Here is a 24,084-nt window from a genome sequence, read left to right as displayed (position 1 = left end):
TCATTTCCAGGTGGGCACTCAGCTCTAGGACTGACACACGGATGCCTGTGATTAAACCAAACTTAGACACTTTTCTAAGGCAGGATTTGTTGTTGTTGTGTCCCACTATACAGTCAGAGAGAGTTACAGAGTCACTGAGAGAATCAGAGGGTCACAGAGAGGCAGGGACAAACAGAGAGAGACATAGACACACAGAGGCATATAGAGTTATATAGAAACATACTCAGTCAGAAAGAGGCACAAGATCACAGCGTCATCGAGATTAATCGACATAGAGTTAAAGCAAGTCATAGACAGTCCAACAGAGAGAGAGATAGAGACCTCGCGGTTTGTACAAGATACCTCACTGTGAGGGGGAATCTCTCCTGTCCCCCTCCACCCCCCAATACCCACCATCCTGACCCTCGGGGACGGGACATGTTGACACAGTCCGCTCTCCCTCGGCGCTTTTCCTTCCCGCGTGGCCCCGGCGCCATTTTAGCTTCAGGCCCCGCCCCCTCAGGCCCCGCGCGAGATGGCGGTTAACGGCCGCCTCGTGCCCCAAGTGACCGTTAGCAGCTGCTTCAGGGGAAAGACTCTTTAAAGGGACAACCCTTTCAGGAGAGAGAAACAACAGGGCCGGCTCCGGGACTCACCAAACTCAATAATAATGACAAATACACACACAGACAGAGAGGTGGGAGTGAACAAGAAACTGTGCGACGGCACATCAAGACCAAAGGCCACTCTCCCGAAGGACGGCTGCCCCGGACTCGAAACGTTGACTCCGCTTTCTCTCTGTCTGTCTCTGGACAGATGCTGCCAGACCTGAAGCACAAACAAGGTCCTCGGGGGTGAGTCCGAGTTCAGGATCCTATTAAGGTTCGGTTGGCAGATGGATGACAGTGTGGGAGGGTATGCAATGGGTTTAGAAAAATCGAGGCGGAAACTGTTTCCTAAATGGGGAAAGGTTTCGGAAATCTGAAGCACGAAGGGACTTGGGAGTCCGAGTTCAGGATTCTCTTCAGGTTAACAGGCAGGTTCAGTTGGCGGTTAGGAAGGTAAATGTAATGTTAGCATTCATTTCGGGAGGGTTAGAATACAAGAGCAAGGATGTACTGCTGAGGCTGGATAAGGCTCTGGTCAGACCACATTTGGATCATTGTGAGCAGTTTTGGATCCCCTATTTAAGGAAGGATGGGCTGAACTTGGAGGGGGTTCAGAGGGAGTTTACAAGAAAAATCCCAGGGATGGAACACTTCTCATATGAGGAGAGGTTGAGGACTCTGGTTCTTAACTTGATAGAGTTTAGAAAGATGAGAGAGAACCTGATTGAAACTTACAGAATATTCATGCATCTGTCTAGATACATCTTTATTGATGCTATCGTCTGGGGAGTGTTCCAAACAAACAGACGTATGGGGCGCAGGAAGACAGGTCCTTCAATGTGACATTGCAGCTTGACACTGTGGTGAAGTAAGTGTTTGGCTTGCTTGCCTTCACTGGTCAGAGCACTGACGACAGAGTTGGGGCATCATGTTACAGCTGTACCGGATGTTGGTGAGGCCACTTTTAAAATACTGTGTACAGTCCTGGTCAACCTGCTGTAGAAAGGATGTTGTTAAGCTCGAAATGTTATGGAAAAGATTTACAAAGATGTTACCAAGGTTGCAGGGTTTGAGTTATAAGCAGAAGCTTCATTAGCTGGGAGCTTTTCTCCCCTGGAGTGTTGGAGGCTGAGGGTGACATTATAGAGGTTATAAAATCACGAGGGGCACAGAAAAGATAAATAGGTATATTCTTTTCCTCAATGTAGGGGTGTCTAAAACTAGTGGGCATTGGTTTAAGGTGAGAGGGGAAAGATTAAAAAGGGACCTGAGAGGCAAATGTATCACACAGAAAGCGTGAGTATATGGAATGAGCTGCCAGAGGAAGTGGTAGAGGCAGGTAAAATTACATGTAAGAGACATTTGTAAAGGTACATGGATAAGAAAGGTGCGCCAAATGCAAATAAATGGGATTAGTTGAGTTTGGGCAACCTTGTCAGCATAGGCAAGTTGGGCTGAAGGGCCTGTTTCCATGCTGCATGACTCTATGAAAATGGATGAGGATAGTAAACTTTGTCTGAAAGACAATCGGAATGTACGGGAGGAGCTGTGAATATGTGGGGTCATTATACAGACCTATTTGTTATGGCAAAGCACATGATTGGAACAAGTCACTCTGCGAAGGTGGGAAGTGGATGCAATTCCAAAATGTCCTTGAACCAATCGACTTGCTCAGCCAGAAGGCAGTGAAGAGTTTGCAAAGGGTTAGGAATCACGTGCAGAGCAGAGCGGGTAAGGAGATCAGATTTCATTCCCTTAAGGACCATCACAGACAGGAACAGGAGAAGGCCATTCGGCCCCTCGAGCCTGCTCATCCATTCAATAGCATTGTGGCTGATGCCCCATTCCTCATGCTCACTTTCCTGCACTTAACGTGTAACTCTCAATTCCCTCAATTCTCAGTAATTATGACTTTGAGATGTGTAAACTACATCCAAGGTACCATCTAGCATGATTTTGTACATTTCATGTTCAGAGATGGGGTGTTTGTCGTCGAAAGAGAGATTCAGCAGTTAAGGCCAATTATGCTCTGGAGTTTAGAGGAATAAGGGAGATCCAACTGAGCGATTATAGGATGGTAAAGGAGGTGGGATTGACAAAGGAGACGGAGAGGATGTTTCTTCAGGTGTGACAATTTAGAACGAGAGGGTCAATGTTTCAGGAGAAGGGGGTGGGACAGATTGAAATGAGAGATGTTGAGAAATGGCTTTTCTCCAAGGCAGAGGGGGTGGGAATCTCTGGGAATTCACTTCCCAGTATGCGGGTGCATGTCAGGACACTGAATAAATTAAAGGAGGGGGAGACAGATTGTTAATCATTGAGGAGTTAAAGGGAGCGGGGGCAGGAAACTCAGTGAAGCTGGGATGAGATCAGCCGCAGCTGTATAGAATGGGGGAAGCCGGGTCCCATGCGCTCCCAGCCCATATGTTGTGTTGATTGCCCAGCTGCCTGAACACTCTTTAGTGTGGCTGGTTCATAGCACATGCTCAGAAAGCTCTGAATCTGATGGCCTAAACTGTGTGATGCATCACAGTCTATTAGTCTCTTAGTCACCAAGACCATAAAATATCGCAGGCATACAGCCCAGCAAGTCTGCTCTGCTATTCCATCATGGCTGATATGTCTGTTAACCCCATTCGCCTGCTTCTATCTGTAACAGATCCTCCTACTGATCGGCACGGCACGGTGGCACAGTGGTGAGCACTGCTGCCTCACAGCGCCAGACACCCATGTTCAATTCCTGACTCGGGCGACTGTGTGGAGTTTGCACATTCTCCCCGTGTCTGCGTGGGTTTGCTCCGGTTTCCTCCCACAGTCTAAACATGTGCAGGTCAGGTGAATTGGCCATGCTGAATTGCCCGTAGTGTTAGGTAAACGGGTAAATGTAGGGGAATGGGTGGGTTGCGCTTCAGCGGGTCGATGTGGACTCGTTGGACCGAAGGGCCTGTTTCCACACTGTAAGTAATCTAATCTAATCTAATCTGATCTGATCAAGAACCTATCTCTGTCTTAAAGACATAATGACAGACGTCTGCAGTAATGAGTTCCACAGATTCCCCACTGTCTGACTGAAGAAATTCCTCCTCATCTCCTTTCTAAAGGGAGTTCCCTTCACTGTGAGGCTGTGCTTTTGGGTCTTAGTCTCTTATTCGTGGAAACATCTTCTCTATGTCCACTCTATCTGGGCCTCTCAGTTTCAACCAGATTCACCCTCACCCTTCTAAACAAGTCCAGACTCATATTCCTCAACCTCTCCTCATATGACAAGCTCTTCATCCCTGGGATTTTTCTTGTCAATCCTTCTGCAGCCTTACCCCTTCCTCAATACTACCTGTCCTTCCACCTATTGTTGTGTCATCAAAGAAACACACAGAGCAATGTAATGAAACAGTCCTCATGTGAATGATGCTAGACCCAAAGCGAATGGCTGCTTGCCCCCAAAGACCAAGGCCAGAAGGGAACATTCTCAAACAATCAGCTGTTGTACTGGGGCAATCAACAGATTGATGTCCCAAGGCCTAAAATGTACGAATCCCCTGAAAACAAGATGCAAGTTAAAGCAATTAGCCATCAGTGTAACTTCCCTATTCCAATTCACATTGCCCTATTGTTAATTTAGTTGACATAGATGGAACATCTCTATGATTTAGATGATTGCAAACACCATCTATGATTAATAAATTAAAATGTAAAAAGATTCAAAAACCTTGGGCAGACCTTTGCTCCAAGCTAAAGCAAGAGAAACACTAGCAATGTTTAAAAGTGGCTGGGTTTTTGAGGGTTAAGATAAACCAAAGAAAATCTCCACTTTCACTGAACCAGAAATGTTATAAAGTGTATATATAGTATATTCTTTACTAGCCTTTCTTGGTTTTGAGATGGTGAAAACTGAGTACACCAAACTGTTATCTGTTTGAGTCATCTATAATCAAAAATCAAAAAGCAAAGTGACCAGAAGATTAGAGACCAGGATGTTAAAATAACAGCAAACGATGCCTCAGAGTTAAATATGGACTGGTAATTAAGGTCACAGCCCCAACCCAACAGTAATATAAACCTAAGCTCTTGGCTATATAGCAACATTTTCAAAGCAGTTCACAAACTGATGAATAGGAAACTTGATGAAGGGCTTTTGCCCGAAACGTCGATTTCGAAGCTCCTTGGATGCTACCTGAACTGCTATGCTCTTCCAGCACCACTAATCCAGAATCTGGTTTCTAGCATCTGCAGTCATTGTTTTTACCTTTTTGATCCAATTACACCAAAGGAACAGTGTTACATTTCAAAGTCAGAACACTGAGTACTCCAAAGGGGAACTTGTAGAGGTTAGGTGTTCCCATGTATCTGCTGCACTTGTCCTTCCAGATGGAAGTGGTCATGGGTTTTGAAGGTGTTACCTGAGGATCTTTGGTGTATTTTCGCAGTACATCTTGGTGTTGCTGCTACTGAGCATGGGTAGTAGAGGGAGTAGATGCTTGTGGATGTGGTTCCAATTAAGTGGGGACTGCTTTTTCCCTTGATGATGTTGAGCTTTTCGAATATTGTTGGAGCTGCAACCATCCAGGCAAGTGGGGAGCATTCCATCACACTCCTGACTTGAGACTGAGATACTTGGAATGGCTCAATCAGGGAAGACTCTGACCATACATATCCCTCTAAGGAATAAAATCACGAAGAATCAATATTGTTCTATCTTCCTCAGATGGATCCCAGGGTATACCCTACAAATTCCAAGTTCAGTCACACCCATTGCACACAGCCTCCCTCAGATAAAAAGGAAAGCCGTTGATTTTCTGCCATTGAGTAATAATTCTCAAAGAACCCCTCCTTGTTTGAGAATCTCGAGGTTTTAAAAAAATGAATAGTTGCCATCCTGTATCCCTGTGTTCTTCACTGAAGAGGACATGGCTCCAGCACAGCTCAAAACTAAAGGGTCAAAAGAAAAGATGGAAAGTTGTCTTCAACAACAGTCAGTCAGTCCCCAGGTGATAAATGATATCTGTCCCTGCTGAGTTTCTCCAACAATTTCTGTATTTCTTTTCATTTCTGACATTCATTGCCTGAAGGAAGCTAATGGAATGCTGGCTTTTATATCGAGAGGACTGGAGTACAGGGATGCAGAAGGGATGCTGCAGTTATACAGAACCCTGGTTAGACGCCACTTGGAGCAGATATGGGCACCACACCAGAGGAAGGATAGATTGGCCTGGGAGTACAGTGTGAGTTTACATGATTGATACCTGGGCTTCAGGGGTTAAATTATGGGAAGAGATTACACAAATTAAGCCTGTTCTCTCCAGAATTAATGGTTTAGGGATGATCTGATTGAAGATATTAACAGGAGATGACAGGGTAAAGAAATTGAAAGTGTTTCCACTGGTTGGGGATCCTTGAATTAGGGAGGGCATAGCTGGAGAATTAGGACCAGACTGTTCAGGAGAGATGTTAGGAAGTAATGGGAGAGGTTTGGAACTCTCTTCCACAAACAGCAGGCATTGCTGGATCAGTTGTTAGTTTTAAATCTGACAGAGATATTTTTTGTTGTTCAACAAAGTTATTAAAGGGGATAGGGGCCAGAGGCAGATCTATGGAGTCAGATCACTGATCTGCCATTGAATAGAACAGGATCAAAAGGGCTGAATGGCTTCCTCCTGCTCCTTTATACAAATATTCCACATTAATAAATCATGGAATCTCCTGCAGTTACAAAGTGGCATTCCCACACACCGGAGCAATTAGTAATTTCAAATAGAAACTGAAAGTCCAAATATTTTATTTTCACATGTTCCAGATTCCCACCATTCTCTGGGTGAAACAGTCCTTAATCCATCTCTCAATCTTTTACCCTTCACTTTAAAATGATGTCCCCCATTGTTAATGACGCTTTGACTAAGGGAAACAGCTACTTCCTGTCCCCCTGTCCATGTCCCTCATAATAGCATCGTAGAGTCATACAGCAAGGAAACAGACCCTTCAGTCCAACTAGTCCATGCCATCCATAATCTCAACCTAAACTAGTGCCATTTGTTTGCACTTGGCCCATACCTCTCCAAACCTTTCCTATTCTTGTATTTATCTAAATGTCTTTTAAACATTGTAACTGTCCTTGTATCAGCCACTTAATCTGAAAGTTAAATCTACACGTGAACCACTAGCCATTAAAAACAAAGTTGCCCATCATTTTGTTTTTAGAAATGTTTCTCCTCTCACCTGAAAAATATGTCCATTGATTTTGAAGTCCCCCACCCTTGGGAAAAGATACCTGCCATTCACCTCATCTATGCCTATCATGATTTCATAAACATCCATACCCCCCAAACTTCTATGGTCCGGTTAAAATAGTCCCAGCCCATCCAGTCTCTCTTTATAACTCAATCGCTCCATTCCTAACAACATACTGATATATCTTTTCTGAACCCTCTCCAGCTTAACAATTTCCTTCCCATAACAGGGCAAGTAGAACTGGACACAATACACCAGAACAGGCTTCACCAGTGTCCTGTACAACCACAACGTGGTGACTGAACTCCAACACTCAGTGGGCTGAGCAATGAAGGCAAGTGTTCTAAACACTTTCTCAAACACCCAGTCTACCTGTGACCCAAACTCCAAAGAATTATGTACCTGAACCCTTGGGTCTCTCTGCCTCTACTCCACTTTCCTGCAAACACTCCCTTTGACCCATCACTGATTAACAATCTGTCTGTCTCCTCCTCCAATTTATGCAGTGTCCTGGGGGGGGGTGAGGGGAATGATCCCACCGATTTACAACCCCTTCTTCATTTGAGAGAATTCATTCCTCCTTATCTCTGTTTTCAATCTGCCCAGCCCCTTATCCTGACCCGATAACCTCTCGTTCTGGATTCTCCCACAGGAGCAAACATCCTCTCTATCTCCTTTGTCAATACCCCCTTTAGCATCTTATAGCCCTCAGTTAGTTTTCCTCTCTTCCAAACTCCAGAGAAACTGCTCAATCTCTCATCTAAGGCAAACCCTTCATTGCTGGAAATGATTGGGTGAATCTCTTCTGAACTGCATCTGTCCTCAAGTAAAGAGGTAAATATTGTGCCAGTCTGTTCTCATAAGACTGACCTTTCATCTTGGCGATCAATTCAGTGATCTCCTTTGAACTCCCTCCAACTCAACTACATCCCTCCTCAAGGAGTATGACCAAAACTGTCCGCAGTACTCGACAGCTCTTCACCCACACGTCCCGAACATCCGCGAGATGGCACGGTGGCTCAGTGGTTAGCACTGCTGCCTCACAGCACCAGGATCTCGGGTTCACTTCCCACCTCGGGCGACTGTCTGTGTGGAGTTTGCACATTCTCCTTGTGGCTGTGTGGGTTTCCTCCCACAGTCCAAAGATGTGCAGGTCAGGTGAATTGGTCATGCTAAATTGCCCATACTGTAAGGTGCATCATTCAGGAGAATGGGTCTGGATAGGTTACTCTTCGGAGGGTCGGCATGGACTTGTTGGGACGAAGTGCCCGTTTCCACACTGTAAATAATCTAAATCTAATCGACTCCGGATGTGGAAACCCCAATCCCTTGTACAGTTGCAGTAACAATTACCTAATTCCATACTCCACTCCTTTCACAACAAGTGCCTTCCTTGTGACCTGCTGTAGCCAGTACACTACTTTGAGATTCGTGCACACTGACATTTTGAACTTTGTTTCCTATTCAGATGATAACTTGCCTTTTTCAATTCTTCCAACTGCAATGGATAACCTCACCACTGATGGGACTGACCAACGCTCAGTTCAGTGTCTAACAGAAATTGAGAGAGTGTCCTTGATTTGAACTGTTGTGCTTTAGATTTGCAAACGAGTCAGCCACAATGGTCCATTTGCTCCCATTTGTCTAACAAATGTAAAATTCCTGGGTTTGCACCCCAGAATGATTTTAAGCCCATTCGGACCGTGTTTAAATGCTGCTACAAATTGCTAACCACCTCACTAACTTACCTGTGCCGCTGGGAACAGCTGGAAGAATCAGCTGGAGAAAATGACAGAGAAAGAAAATGTTTTGACTGTAAATATTCAGCATCACCTGCTATCAAATGAATCAGGATTCCTTGACTGATGCGCAAGCAACAATTATTCCAATTTTAATCTTTAGTTTATAACTGTGCTGAACATTCCTCTGAACACAACACATTACTTTGTATGTCTCCTCAAGTAATTTCATCTGCCACTTGTTCAGCCTGCCCACATCCTCACAAAGCATGTTCCCACAGTGTTTTATTTTTTAAAAATTCACTGTGGAATTGTGGGTTGTGGAAATCACTGGCTGGGTTGCAAATGTATTATCCATCCCTCATTGGCCCCTTGAGAAGGAGGTCGTGAGCTGCCTTCTTGAACCATTGCAGTCCCTTTGCTATAGGTAGACCCACAATACCATTAGAGAGGGAAGTCCAGGATGTTGACCCAGCAACACTAAATGAACAGCTGATATATTTCCAAGCTGGGATGGTGATTGGCTCAGGGGGAAACTTGCAGAAGGTGGTATTCTCATGAACCTACTGTCCTTGCCCTTCTAGATGGAAGTGGTTGTGGGTTTGGAAGGTGCTGCCTGAGGAACTTTGGTGAATTTCTGCAGTACATCTCACAGATGGTACACACTGCTACTGAGCATGGGTGGTGGAGAGAGTGGATGTTTGTGGACGTGGTGCCAATTAAGTAGGGGCTATGTTGTCTCTGGATGGTGTTCGGCTTCTCAAGTGTTGTCTACAAGGTACACTGTAGAAGTAAGTGAGTGTCTGCATGCACATGAAAGCGTGTGTGTGTGTCAAAGAGAATGTGTCTGTGTTTCTCTCTCACACACATGCACACCTTCATACTCTCACTCAAACACACTCGCACTCATGCTCTCTCATGCACACACCCTCATACACTCTCTGTGAGCAACATTAGTTGAATCCCACGTTGAGTTCCAACTGGAGAACGATCACCATTGTTCCCTGCTGGAGTGTCTCATCCACATAGCTTCCCATTAAACTCCAGACCAGGAAACAATGTGATGAGAGAAAGGATCAGAAACAGTGGGACAATGAGTGCTGCCATCTCAGCACTGTGTTCCGGTGCTGGATTCAGACAGGGATTTCCTGTCAATAACATCATTGCTTCAGCAAACACCAACCTCAGTGTTTTCTGTCCCCTGTTCCCCTTACCCCCTGCCAACACCCGTCCATTTAGAGGGAAACCCTTGTATCTGTGAAATTCACTCCATATCCTCACCATTGCAGTGACATCACTGTTTCTGTGCAACCACTTCCATTAACAGCAACCCAGCAATCCAACCCAGACTATTCAATACTAAACTCACAAGATCACTCTGCACTTTCTCAAAATCGTCGAATAGAAATTACTGTCCCTCATTTTCACAGCCTACATATATCGAGGCAAAACTTCCCTTTGTCCTCCACCTGTCAGTGGTAATTGGGCCATTCACAGAGAAACATTGAAAATATCATCGGGAAGAGGTCATTTGGCCCTTCTAGCCTGCTCCACCCATTCAATGAGATCATGACTGATCACCCAACTTGATCCTGTGTCTGCCTACGCTATCCCTTTAGCCCCTAAGAACTCTATCAACTCCTTCCTGAACAACATTCAGTGTTCAGGCCCTGACTGTTTTCTGTGGCAGAGAATTCCACAAGCTCTCCACTCTCTGCGTGAAGACAATTCTCCCCATCTCAATCCTGCCCAGTTTCCTTTAGACTGTGACCTCCTGGTTCTGGACTCTCTGCCTAGTCACCGGGAACACCCCTACTGTGTTTACTCTGTCTCATCCTTGTTAAAATTGAGAGATTTCTATGGGATTTCCCCTTAATTCTTCCGAACTCCAGTGAATATCATCATAACCAATCCAGTCTCTCTCCATCCGTCAGACCTGCCATCCCAGGAATCACTCATGGAAACCTTTGTACATCCTCATAAGGAGATCCCAAACTGCACACATAGTTCTCCAGGGTGTGGTGTAATTGCTGCTCCTGGATTTAAATCCTCTCGCTATGAAGGCCTCCCTTATGTGAGAAAGGATGTTTTTCTCTCTCTTCTCTCTCTCTTCCACACACACACCGCACCCCCCCCCCCCCCAACCCCCCAACCCACACAACTACTGTTAGCCATATTGGGTTTTTCCAGCACTGTGTTTATAACCTGTAACATTAACTCTCTTTCTCTCTCTCTCTCTCTCCCCAAAGATGCTACCAACTTGCTGAGTTTCTGAAGCAAGTTTTTAAAGAGTGTTCATGCCAAGTTTTCAGCCGGACTCCAGCAAAGAACGAGCACAGATGAAGAATGGATTACCTGGCACTGTGAGGTCGGAACTACTGGTCACATTAAGTATTGTTCCACAATCAAGTATTGATCACAACAGACTGGTATCAGCCTTGGTGCTGGGACTGGAAGGATTCAGTGGCCAGCTCTGTCCTGTCTGAGCTAGAGTTGTAATTCCTGCTGGCATTGTTTAAGGCTTTCTGTTAAAACTAGGGTTCTGTCCCTGGGCGCAATACACACTCTGGAATGAGACAACTCCCAATCAGAACCTCCGTTTTAGAGGTGTTGGGGATGTGGAAAGCCCTAGCAACAGGAACTGGAATAAAATAAGACAGAGGAAATAAAAGATTGAATGTTGAAATTGTCTTTTTTTTTCATGGGTGTTATCTTCGATAACAAGATGATAATTGGTGGAAAGGAGACATAAAACAAGCGAGAATTCACATCATTGCAAAGTCTCCGTGTTGTAAAATCTACACTTTGAAAAACTTTAACTATGGATGGCCAAATGGTACATCGTCCAATCATTGCCTCTTGATGTTCAATGGTGTTACCATCACTGTTCCCACCCCGCTGCACTATCCACATCCTGGGGGTTACTGTCACTGTCCAAACCCCAGCCTACTATCAACACACTAGGGGTTATCATCACTGTCCCCACTCCCGTTATCAACATCCTTAGGGTTACGGTCACTGTTCCCAATCCCACCCCTCTATCAATATCCTGGGGGTTACCATCACTGTAGCCAACGCCACCAGAGTATGAACATCTTTGGTGTTAACTTCAGCCTCCTCCAGCTCGTATTGTCTCAGCTTCTACCATTCTCTGATGGATTACTTAACAAGGAATTGTGGTGTCAGAGATCTACAGCACAGAAACAGGACCTTCAGCCGACTGAATCCATGTCAGTCAAAAGCATCCAACTCTCTATTCTCTAATACCACTTTCCCAGTCATGGGCCTATTTCCATGCTGTGTGACCCTGTCGGCCCAACGCGTCCATGCTGACCAGGTCTCACTCATGAAACTAGTCCCATTTGTTTGCATTTGGCCCATAACCGTCAAAATCTTTCCAAATCTCTTTTAGAGGTTGTTATTGTACCCACTTCCTCTGGCAGCTCATTCCAAATATAAGGCTCTGATCAGACCATATTTGGAACATTGTGAACAGTTTTGGGTCCCCTATCTAAGAAAGGATGCGCTGAACTTGGAAAGGGTCCAGAGGGGGTTTACAAGAAAGATCCCAGGGATGACGAACTTGTCATATGAGGAAACAGTGAGGACTCTGTTTTCAGGATCCTTGCATTGTAGTTAGAGTATAGATGAGGTTGAGATTAGGTAGGTCCAAAATAAGGTTTCAGGGTCAGAAGAGCACTCTGGCAGGCAAGCAGTTGGTTTGAAGTGTGTCTAAATTCAATACCATGAGCATCTGGAATAAGGTGGGTGAACGTGCAGCATGGATTGGTACCTGGAATTTTGATGTTCTGGCCATTTCAGAGACCTGGGTGGAGCAGGGACAGGAATAGTTGTTGCAGGTTCCACCATTTAGATGTTTCAGGAAGAACAGAGAAAATGGAAAAAGCGGTGGAGATGTGACATTGTTAGTCAAGGACAGTATTACAGCTGCAGAAAGGATGTTTGAGGACTCATCAACTGAGGTAGTATGGGCTGAGATTAGAAATAGGAAAGGAGAGATCATTCTGCTAATTTTCTATAGACCTCTGAATAGTTCCAGAGATTTAGAGGAAAAGGATAGCAAAGATGATTTTCAACGGGTGTGAGAGTGACAGGGGGACTCGACTTCCCAGATATTGACTGGGAATACTATAGTTCAAATACTTTAGATGGGTCAGTTTTTGTCCACTGTGTGCAGGATGGTCTTCTGCCACAGCATGTAGATAGGTAAACAAGAGACGAGGCCACACTGGATTTGGTGCTGGGTAATGAACCTCGTCAAGTGTTAGATTTGGAGGTAGGTGAGCACTTTGGTGATCGTGACCACAAATCAGTTATGTTTACTTTACTTCTGGAAAGGGATAGGTATACACTGGAGGAAAGGCAATTATGACATGGTTACACAAGACTAACGATGCATAGGATGGGGAAGGAAAATGCAGGCAATGGGCACAATAGAAATGTGGAGCGTCTTCAAGGGGCTAAGAAGTGGCAGATGGAGTTGAATTTAGATAAATGCAAGGAGCTGCATTTTGGGAAAGCAAATCTTAGCAGGACTTTGTACACTTAATGATAAGGTCCTAGGGAGAGTTGTTGAACAAAAAGAATTTGGAGCGCAGGTTCATTGCTCCATGAAAGTGGATTCGCAGGTAGATAGGATAGTGAAGAAGGCGTTTGGTGTGCTTTTCTTTATTGGTCAGAGTATTGAATACAGGAGTTGGGAGTTCATTTTGCAGCTATACAGGACATTGGTTAGACCACTTTTGGAATATTGCATACAATTTTGGTCTCCTTCCTATTGGAAGAATGTTGTGAATTTGAAAAGGTTCAGCAAACTTGTACAAGGATATTGGCAGGGTTGGAGTATTTGGGCTCTGTGGAGAGGTTGAATAGGCTGGGGCTGTTTTCCCTGGAGCATCAGAGGCTGAGGGGTGACTTTATAGAGGTTTATAAAATCATGAGGGGCATAGATTTATAAACAGACAAAGTCTTCTCCCTGGGGTGGGGGAGTCCAGAACAAGAGGGCATAAGTTTCGGGGGACAGGGAAAGATATAAAAGAGACCTGAGTGGCAATTTTTTCATTCAGAGTGTGGTACGTGTATGGAGTGAGCTGCCAGAGGAAGTGGTGGAAGCTAGTACAATTGCAATACTTAAAGGGCATCTGAATGGGTAAATGAATAGGAAGAGTTTGAAGGGATATGGGCCGGGTGCCGGCAGGTGGGACCAGATTGGGTTGCAATATCTGACCGGCATAGACAAGTTGGACTGATGGGTCTATTTCCGTACTGTACATCTCTATGACTTTATAACAGCTACTCTGTGCTTGGACAGTAGTGGGAAGTTGTGTGTGGAGTCAGAAGAGATAGAAGAAATGCTAAATGAATATTTTTCATCAGTATTCACACTGGAAAAAGACAATGTTGTCAAGGAGAATACTGAGAAACAGACTACGAGACTAGTTGGGATTGAAGTTTACAAGGAGATGTTAAATATTCTGGTAAGTGTGAAAATAGATAAATCCCCTGGCCAGGTGGGATTCATCCCAGAATTCTCTGGGAAGCCACAGAGGAGACTGCAGAGATCTTGGCTTTGATCTTTATGTCATCATTGTCTACAGGAATGGTAGGGATGGACTGGAGCAAATGTTGTTCCCTTGTTCAAGAAGGGGAGTAGAAACAACCCTGGTGATTATAGACAAGATATCTCTTGTCTTCCTCAAGGACCAAGAAAATGTAATATATTGTCCGTACGAAGCCAAGTGTGACAACCAGCAGGTATGCTAATGCTGTCAGTGGAGAACATCTTTTCCATAATTATAGAATGGATTGTGTCAAACACACATTGAGCTCAATTTCCAGAAGTAGAAGAGTCAAACATGAAAAAAATGTCATCAGTTATTTCCCCCTCTGGTCAATGCACAACAGCTCAGGTCCAATAAATTCCACTATGCATAGCCAATTATCATTTGCAACATCAGAAGAGAGATAGACTTTATTCTCATAAGAAATATACGTTCAGGAACTGTATGAACGCGATGTGGTAAAGGCAATTTTAAAGTTACAATCAAGGTGAATAAACAGATCCTGCTGTTACATTGTTACAACGAGGATATATGAAGTACAGACAAGTAAGAAAACCTTGACATTAGCACTAACTGAGAAGGTCAAAATTAATCGTTTGATAAATATATTTGTCCTGTGCAAAGACACAATTAAACTATGCAAATTCCAAATGAACCTTTGGGCCAAAACCTGATGTAGAGAGAATGCTTACTGCATTCACACGCACACCCACCACACACACACACACAATCATTCCAGCTCTCACACAGCTACTGACTGATTTTCAATAGTTGCAAATTTGTACATCATGCTGAAATACCCATTACAACATCTGACAACAAAGAAAATCCATATAACCTACAACTATCACAAAACATCACATCAAACTGATTTCTAATCTCAGATCTCAAGTCAAAGAGATCTCCAGCACAGAATAAGTCTCTTCAATTTATTAAGTCTGCACTGATCAAAAACAGTTTATAACATCATAATAGTTGACCGAGCTAACAACTCTCATCCCTTTCAACCAGCATTCAATTTCTATTTAAAAAATCACGGTAGCAGAGAAGCTGCCACCCCCATCCTGTATTGTAATGACATTTCCCACTTCTTCATTTTGTAGGTTTTATTTCTTTTTCTGTTCAGCAAGAAAGTTTTTTTTTAATTATTCTGTATGGCTTTTGAAATTTGCTTCAAAAATCTAGAAAAAGCCTTGTGTGCCTCTTGACCCTGCCTTCGTTGCAATACGGAAAAGGAAGGAATCAGGATATAGTTTGTCATAACAGTGCAGAATGAAAGAAAAAGCCAAAATTGGTAGGTTTGTCAAGTTCCTCATTTTTTTTTTCCCCAACAAGAGTGGATAGTTCAATAAATTGAATTTGATAACTTAAATATGCTTCACTGAATGGTGGAAATTGAAGTCCTTTTGCTTTCCCCCTCCTTACCAGAGACCAACACAAGAGGCTTGCACCAGATCCTGTCCAAATTGGTAAATAAAATAGAATTGGCCAATTCTCTTTCCTGTACAAGGAACACTATGATCAGTCAACTGCAATGCAGTTGATGTGTTCACTTAGTTGCAAATGGGTTCAGTTAGTACTGATTAATTAATTCATTGGTAAAATAGGTCACTACGCAAAAATTGATAGCATCCTGAAAACCAGACCTTGATATCCCCATTGCTCCCGGTTAGACTCTGCACTATAGGGGCTACAAAAGTCCATTGACTTTCTCCCCTTGCTTCGAAAGAAAAACAGATGCTTTTCTGCTGCAATGAGTTGGATGTTCACCTGTCCATGGATCCTACAGGCACTAAAACTAAAGAACATAGGCTGTGGATGTTATCCAACTTCACGTACAGTACCAGAGATTAGTAGATATACAAACACATCCACTTTCACTGACAGGAGCTGACTCCAGTGGAAATGGATAATACCTCATTCATGTCAAGTAGCAGAAGTTTGACAATGAAGTACACTTGCAGTTACTAAAAGTGACATGTTTCAATCTAGATGACACTGAAGCACATTAACAGAGAATAAGGAGCACATTGATATCTAGAATCAGAGAGTGAATGAACCCCATTCTCACTTTCAGCTTTGTGCTAATGAAAACGCACCTCAACCAAACTCACATTCTGGTTGAGGGCCTGAGTAATGCAGAAGCATTTCCGTACATGAAAAAAAATGGAATACTGATTTATAAAATGTTAAACCCGTTTGCAAGTTTTGAGAAGATTTGTAGCTCGGGTTGAGGTTTGCTCGCTGAGCTGGAAGGTATATTTCCAGGCGTTTCGTCAGCCTACTAGGTAACATCTTCAGTGGGCCTCCAGGCGAAGCACTGCTGCTGATTCCTGCCTTCTGGTTTAAATGTTTGGGTTTCTTTGGGCTGGTGTTGTCATTTCCTGTGGTGATGTCATTTCCTGTTCTTTTTCTCAGGGGGTGGTAGGTGGGGTCTAACTCAATGTGTTTGTTAATAGAATTCCGATTGGAATGCTATGCTTCTAGGAGTTCTCATGAGTGTCTCTTTTTGGCTTGTCCTAGGATGGATGTGTTGTCCCAGTCGAAGTGGTGTCTTTCCTTATCTGTCTGTACGGATACTAGTAAGAGAAGGTAATGTCATTTTGTGACTATTTGATGTTCATGTATCCTAGTTTTTTGCCTGTTTATCCAATGTAGTGCTTATTACATTCCTTGCATGGTATTTTGCAAATGACATTAGTTTTGCTTGTGTGTATAGGATCTTTCAAGTTCATTAGCTGCTGTTTTAGTGTGTTGGTGAGTTTGTGGGCAGGGGTCTGAGTAATCTGGCAGTTATGTCTGAGATGTCTTTGATATAGGGGAGAGTGGCTAGGGTTTCTGGACGTGTTTTGTCTTCTTGTTTGGGTTTGTTGCCGAGAAATCGGCAGTGCTTTACTTGGAGGCCCACTGAAAATATTATCTGGTAGGGCAACGAAACGTCTGGAAATGAACTTTCCAGCTCAGCGAGCAAACCTACATCCATGTTAAACCCATCTCACAAAGTATATCCAATCATGACATGCAGGACTGGAAATATAAGGAGACATACAGAAAATGTCAGTGTGATGTAGACCAGTATCACTCTTCAAAATGATACAGATTGGCAGCACAACAGGAAACTCTCACATACTCAGCCAGTTAATGGTGAAAGAAAAGAAAAACTGCAATATAGGCCCAGTATTTCCAAATATAGACAGTTATAAATTGACTCACCACATTATTAATCACTTCAGTTAAATGTTACATCTTACAGTGTCCAGCAGCAACTGAAAAGACTACTGCATGCACAAAACGTTTTTTAAAAAAAGGAGTCTCAATGCAATAAAATTCAGATTTAGGCCAAGATAAACATTTAACCAATATTACTCCCTCAATCAGAAAGGATTAGTGAATATTGATTGAGTTTATCCAATACTTAGACCAAAAGAAAACACAACTGAACAAGGAAAGAGAATGAGATCCACATTCTCTACCTGATGCTGTTGCATAAAGAACAAAACTGGCTCCATAGTTATTCAAAGACAGATAACTGCAGAAATAATCTCAAATTAGCATTTACATAGAGATACTGGCAGTGAGTGGATAAAGTTCAGAATCCCAACAGTTAATGGAAACTAGTATGGAGAAGAGGCAAAGAACAGAATGTCCCAGTGTGGACACAATGGGCTGAATGGCTGTACCAATTCTGTGACTCAGTCATAAATCACAAAATGCAGAAGAGATTAAGGCCCAATTACAACACCCGAAAACTACCATCACAGAATGAATCACAGTCACATGTTCACAAAAGAATATCTGTCAGGCAAACAGTGATGAATACACTCACATTCACATTACAGAGCCTGACAGGGAAGGATTCTTAACTAAACATTCACAAAGCAAAAACTGACAGAGACTGTTAAAACTTAAATTCTCACAGCAGAAACTGGCAGGCTTATATTGGCAATTACCCAAACATATTCACCAAGCAGATTTCCTCAGGATGCTAAGTAAATCCAGCATGTCCATAAAGACTCTTGCTAATGTTTATGGATGCACCATAGTAAGCATCCTACCTGGATGTGTTCAGCATGGTATGGCTACTGTTCTTCCCCAGACCACAAGAAACTACAGAGAGTTGAGAGTACATCCCAGTCTATCACTGAAACCAGCCTTCCATCCAAAGGCTCCATTTACACTTTCCCATCTCAGGAAAGCAATCAACAACATCAAAGACCCATCCGACCCTGGTAATACCTCCTCCATCTGGTCTGTCAGGTAGAAAATATAGATTTTTGAACACACTTTCCAACAGATTCAAGAAAAGGTTCTCCGCTGTTATCAGAATTTTGAATGGACCTCCCAAATTTTAATGTTAATCTTGCTCTCTCTGCAACTGCTCTGCAGTTTTTATACTGTATTCCAAATTCAGTTCTGTTACCCTGATGGACTTTGTATGATATGATCTGCCTGTAAAGCTCACAAAACAATACTTTTCATTGTATCTCAGTACATGTGATAACAATAAATCAGACGCAAATGGATAACTACACTTTCATATTCATGTAGTAGAATCTGAGAGGTACAGGCTGATCACTGCAGTCACAGAAATTGATAGGAAAGGATGAATAAATACACTCAAACACTGACATTACAGAGACTGACAGGGAAAGATTGACAACTAAACTCTCACATTCTCAACAGATAGCAACAGATGAAATCTCAGCAGACACATTCACGTAGCAGGGATAGATTGACAATTTTACAAAACATTCACCATGCAGAAACTGACAAGAACAGATCGATAATTATGTTTATGTATTCACACAGCAGAATCTGAAAAGGTATAAATTGACAATTACCCTTGCTGTCAGATTGATTTATTTTCCTTTTACTGTGCAGAGCCCAAACAACGAAAATACATTCCCTCTCTACAGGTCAGTTGACAATGTTTACAGATACTCTGGCCACTCCCCCATAGTCACATGCCACTGAAGACAACCCCCAGCCTCACAGTCACATACTCCCCAGGTACTATGGTAGGATGAGATCATCCTCGGAGATAATGCAAATGCTAATGCCCTAATCCTGGGAATCATTACGCAGAAAATTTCCTGACTCAGTGATTCCCAAAGACAACGTAGGTGTGATGTATCCGAGCTTCGGAGTGGTCCTGAAAATGAGTTCTGGTCCTGCTTCTGCCTCAGACAACGTAGGTGTGATAGGACTCAGCATTGGGGATGATCAAGCAAGCGAATCTGAATGGCTGGGGATGGCTATGAAAGTATGATAAAGATTAAACAGTAGTTTAAACTTGATAGTAGGGAGTTCAGTAGCAAATGACTGTGTAATTGGAATTAGTCATTCGCATTCCTGTCTGACTGTCATCCCCACCCACTTCCAGAACATTCACTGTGTAGTTTAACACTTCATATTACATTAATGCCCAGAGAGATATTCCATTTAATCTTTCCACATTACAGAACAGAAGGATCTGCTGATGGGGAGTTGAAGAGGGGAGGGTGAAGGTTCATGTGAGCATATATACTGACTGAGACCAATTGAGTCAATTAGCCTGGCCCTGGGTACAAACCTGATGGAACAAAGACAAACATATTTACTTTTCATCTCATTAGAGTGGTAAGGAAAACATTATTTCCTATCCAGGATAAATTAAATGTCCTTCCTCAGGGGATCATTTCCGTGGGAATGTGCAATTCCATGCTCAAAGTACATCAGACTTACTGGAAGCAAAGTGGCAAGAGTGGCCTGACCAGGAGAAAGCAATCCTTTAGTCATCCCCAATTCACCTTCTGTCAGAATCAACATGGCTTAGTCTTGAGCGGGATTTTCCCTCATTTTGATATCAATTCATGGGGTATAATATCAATGTCTGGGCCAGCATTCATTGCCCATCTGAGTTGTTCAATTTGAGAAAGTGACGGTGAGTTGCCTTCTGGGACTGCAGTCCTTGTGGTGTTGGCTCACCCACAATGCTGATAGGGAGCAGTTCCAGGATTTTGACCAGGATAGTGATGGAACAGCCAATGTGGAGATTTATGATGTTCAAGTCCCAGTTATTTCAGTGACTCCATTAGATCTTCATGTACTGGTTGTTTTGAGATTTCTGTCTGCAAACCCTCCCTTTCTAACAGCCTGTTAATGAGAATGGCGTGTGACATGGAGGGGAGCTTGCAGGTGGTCATGTTCCCAGGTAACTGCTGCACTTGTTCTTCGAGATGATGAAGGTGTGGGTTTGAAATGTGCTGTCAAGCAGATTTAATAATACAGATTAATAGCAGGTCCAAATCCTTTGATTATTTGTGAACTTTCTTATGCCTCCACAGGCTGGAATACTGAGTGAATTCTTTCCCACACTCAGAACATATGAATGACTTCTTCCCAGTATGACTTAATTTGTGTGCCTGGAGGACAGATGAATATCTGAATCGCTTCCCACACTTGGAGCATTTGAATGGCTTTTCCCCTGTGTGGATGCGTTGGTGTCTCACGAGGGCTGATGACACAGTGAATTCTTTTCCACAATCAGAGCAGGGAAATGGCCTCTCCCCAGTGTGAACTCGTTGGTGCATGCGCAGGCTGGATACCTGCGTGAATACCTTCCCACACTCCAAGCAGGTAGGTGGCCTCTTCCCTGTGTGAACTTGCTGGTGTGTCAACAGGGTGAAATACTCACAGAACGTCTTGTCACACTCAGAGCAGGTGAATGGTCTCTCTGCAGTGGCATCACGCTGGTGTACCCGCAGAGCAGATGAATCAGGGAATCCCTTCCCACATTCCGTGCAGGTGAACGGCCTTTCCCTGTAGTGACCACGTCGATGAAACTCCAGAGTTGACAGGGAATGGAATCCATTCCCACAGTCATCACATTTCCATGGTTTCTCCATATTGTGTCTCTGTAAGTTCCTACTATGAATAGTGTGATGTTTCTTTGGGTATGAGACTGTTTGAAGGGTTATCAATTCACTGAAAGACTCGCAGTTGGTAAGTATGTCTCAGTTCTTTTCCAGCCAAATTGTTGTTTCAAACCTTTTGAACCAGAAACACATTCTTGATCTATGGTTTACAGCCAATGATATGTAAGCGCCAGTTATTTCAGTGACTGCATAAGTTCTTCAAGTGTTGGTTGTTTTGAGATTGCTGTCTGAAAATCTTCCCTTTCTAACATCCTGAAAAAAAAGTTATAAAAGTCACCATTATTCTGTTTGAAATTCAGAACAATCAAATCTAAGTGATCCTTATTTCTTGGTCTGGACAGATTCTGTCCCTCCCTGGGTTCATTTCATTTCCTTTCTCTTTCAGTTGCTGCAAATAAATAATTTCATACCAGAATTTTAAAAAGAAGAAACCGGAAGAAAACGTTTACTCACAGGTATGGGAGAGAGGAGGAAGTGTCAGTCTGAGTAAAGCTCCATCTTCATTCAGACAAAGACGAACAGCAGCACCATCTTTTGCTGAAGACTGAGCAGCTTTCCAAACGTATGGTTGATCATTCGCGCTCAGACAATAGGGCGCTCCGATTGGTTGGAGGTCCAGATTACTTCCGGTCCTCCAGTGCTTTCTACTGGGCACTTTGCCGCTTTTGGTGGAGCTGAGATGGAAGACGGAAGCACGTGGGACAGCAGCGGACGTGACGAAATGACGTTTGACAGTTTTTGCCAGTAGACAAAGAGGCTGCTATGATAACTGACCATTGACATTAAAGGAGTTGTCCTCGCTCCAAAGCCGTTTTTACACTTGCGCAGTAGGTTCATATCGTGACCCTGTCACATGAGCAGCAGCGACACGGATTGTGGGAATTGTAGTCCCCATGAAGCTATTGGTGTTCTGTCTCCGGGAAGGGGATGAAAAGTGTGGGTCGGAATCTGGCGGGAACAGTAATCCTGAAACGTTAATTCTGCTTTCCCTGCACAGATGCTGCCAGACTTGCTGTGCTTTTCCAACAATTCCTGTTTTATTTCTCATTTACACCGGCCGCATTTTTGGCGGTTTTTATAAGGACTTAGAGACCTGGGTGGCAGCTTTTGGGGGAGCAGCGAAATAGGTGACTCTGACAGTGAATACCAGAAGCATCTTCAGGGATGGAGATTTGGGCTAATAGCAAAGAGATCATCAGATGAATTAGCGGTCCAAAATTAGACAATGAGGGAATATGCAGGATATAGTGATTAATATTTATAGACTGGGAAGTAGATTCAGATCATGGAGAATAATGTGTTTGGAATGTCCAGCCTGTACTTATAAAACCATATTATTCTTCTTGAGCAGTGACTGTGCATCAAGGATGATTCTTTTTCCATGCGTCCAGGAATGATTGAATTGTTTAATGCTGAATCCGCAAGTACTGCTCATGTGGGACAGATGACATTTGCAAGAGTGGGTGTGATGGGTACATTTTCACATGCTTCTTCCAGTGATAACCTTTGTTTTCCATCTGGGGATATTTCAGATACTCACAATTGCTGTCTTCTTCAATGATACTTCTTTGCCAAATTGCATGGTATTTTGACAAAGATTCCCCCAAGTGTTTGGGGGCATTACATTTTTGTTTTTAAGAGAAAACGTGGAGTCATACTGAACACAGTTATCTGCCAACCTGGAAATCTTTTTCAGTGAGGATGCTTGCTCAGATTACTGAGCTGCTTCAGAAGTCCTGTGTCAGATGTGCAATTGATGCGATCTGCCTACTGCAGTTGTTTGTGCACAAGGAATGCCTCAGTTCAAAGCTCTTCAGTCTGATCTGCATTTTAATAGCCACTTTCCTGGAGGTAATTCAAGAGGGGAGAGTAAAAAGAGAAGTGGTAGTTGTAGGGGACTCTTTAACTGGAAGTATTGACAGCATCTTTTGTAAGCAGGATTGAGAGTCCTGCACGGTGTATTGCCTTCCCCATGCCAGGGTTAGGAAAATCTCTGGCCTCCGCGAAAGGATATTTAAGTGGGAGTACAAGGCTCCAATTAGTCTGGTCCATGTTGGTATAAACATCATAGGCAAGATGAGGACGAATTACCTGTTTGGGGATTATTAAGCACGGGTAACAAACTTAAGGAGCTCCTCAAGGGTTACAATCTCCAGATTACTACATGAGCCATATGCAAATTGGTTCAGGTAAAAGAAAATTAGGGAATTAAACACGTTCCTAAAAGAGTGGTATGGGAACGAGGGGCTCTGTTTCAAGGGGCATTGGTATCAGTTTTGGAACAGGAAGGGTCTGTACTATTGGGACGGTCTCCACCTGAACTGATCTGGAACCAGTGTTCTAACGAAAAGGAGAAATGAGGTGATCACTGGGGCTTTAGTGATTGGGGGGGGGGGGGGGGAACGACAGGAAGTATCATGTTAAATAGAAAAGAAAGCAGCAGATTAGCATGTGTGCAGAAGGGTTTAAAGACATCCAAGTCTATGAAAGACGTGAAAAGGAAGTACAAGTCAGGAGATATTAGTGGAAATTAGTAGAATTCAAAAAGAAGGTGTAACTAATTCCTGTAAAAATGGTATGGTAATTATCATGGGGTCTTCAAACGACATGTCAATTGGTGAAACCGGGTTGGTGAATCAAGCCTTGAGGAGGAGTTCATTGAATTTATCCACAATAGCTTTCTTGAACAGTACGGAATGGAACTGACGAGGGACTAAACTACTCTAGATCTGGTACGGTGTAATAAGACGAGATTAATTAAAGATGTTATAGTTACAGATCCTCTTGGAAGGAGTGATCACAGTATGGTTGAATTTAGAATACAAATGGAAAGAAAGATACAAATCCAATACCAAAGTCCTGTGCTCAAACAAAGGAGACTACAATAGGATGATGGAGGAGTTAGCTAAAGTAGATTGGAAGCAGACTTTATGGTGGGACAATTGCTGAACAGTGGAGGACTTTCAAAGCAATTTTCCAAGGTGCTCCACCAAAGTACACATAAAGGTCTATTCCATATCAAACCCTGTCTTTCCAA

The 24,084-nt window shown here is 43.2% G+C and overlaps 2 long non-coding RNA genes across 2 annotated transcripts; one reads left to right on the top strand and one right to left on the bottom strand.

The window, feature by feature from the left end:
* The first annotated feature begins 421 nt into the window (after positions 1–421).
* LOC140470853 (uncharacterized) lies at positions 422–11,234 on the top strand. Its single transcript, XR_011956756.1, has 2 exons — positions 422–833; positions 10,798–11,234. It is a non-coding gene; the product is annotated as an uncharacterized lncRNA (long non-coding RNA).
* Positions 11,235–14,507: 3,273 nt separating this feature from the next.
* On the bottom strand, positions 14,508–21,880 carry LOC140470854 (uncharacterized). The gene is made up of 2 exons (XR_011956757.1): positions 21,501–21,880; positions 14,508–21,299 (listed from the first exon to the last, which is right to left on the bottom strand). It is a non-coding gene; the product is annotated as an uncharacterized lncRNA (long non-coding RNA).
* Between the last annotated feature and the right edge of the window lie 2,204 nt (positions 21,881–24,084).

This window comes from Chiloscyllium punctatum, chromosome 52 (assembly GCF_047496795.1).
Source record: "Chiloscyllium punctatum isolate Juve2018m chromosome 52, sChiPun1.3, whole genome shotgun sequence".
NCBI lineage: Eukaryota > Metazoa > Chordata > Chondrichthyes > Orectolobiformes > Hemiscylliidae > Chiloscyllium > Chiloscyllium punctatum.
The sequence above is the reverse complement of the archived record's forward strand: the minus strand, read 5'-3'. Positions and strand labels throughout refer to the sequence as shown.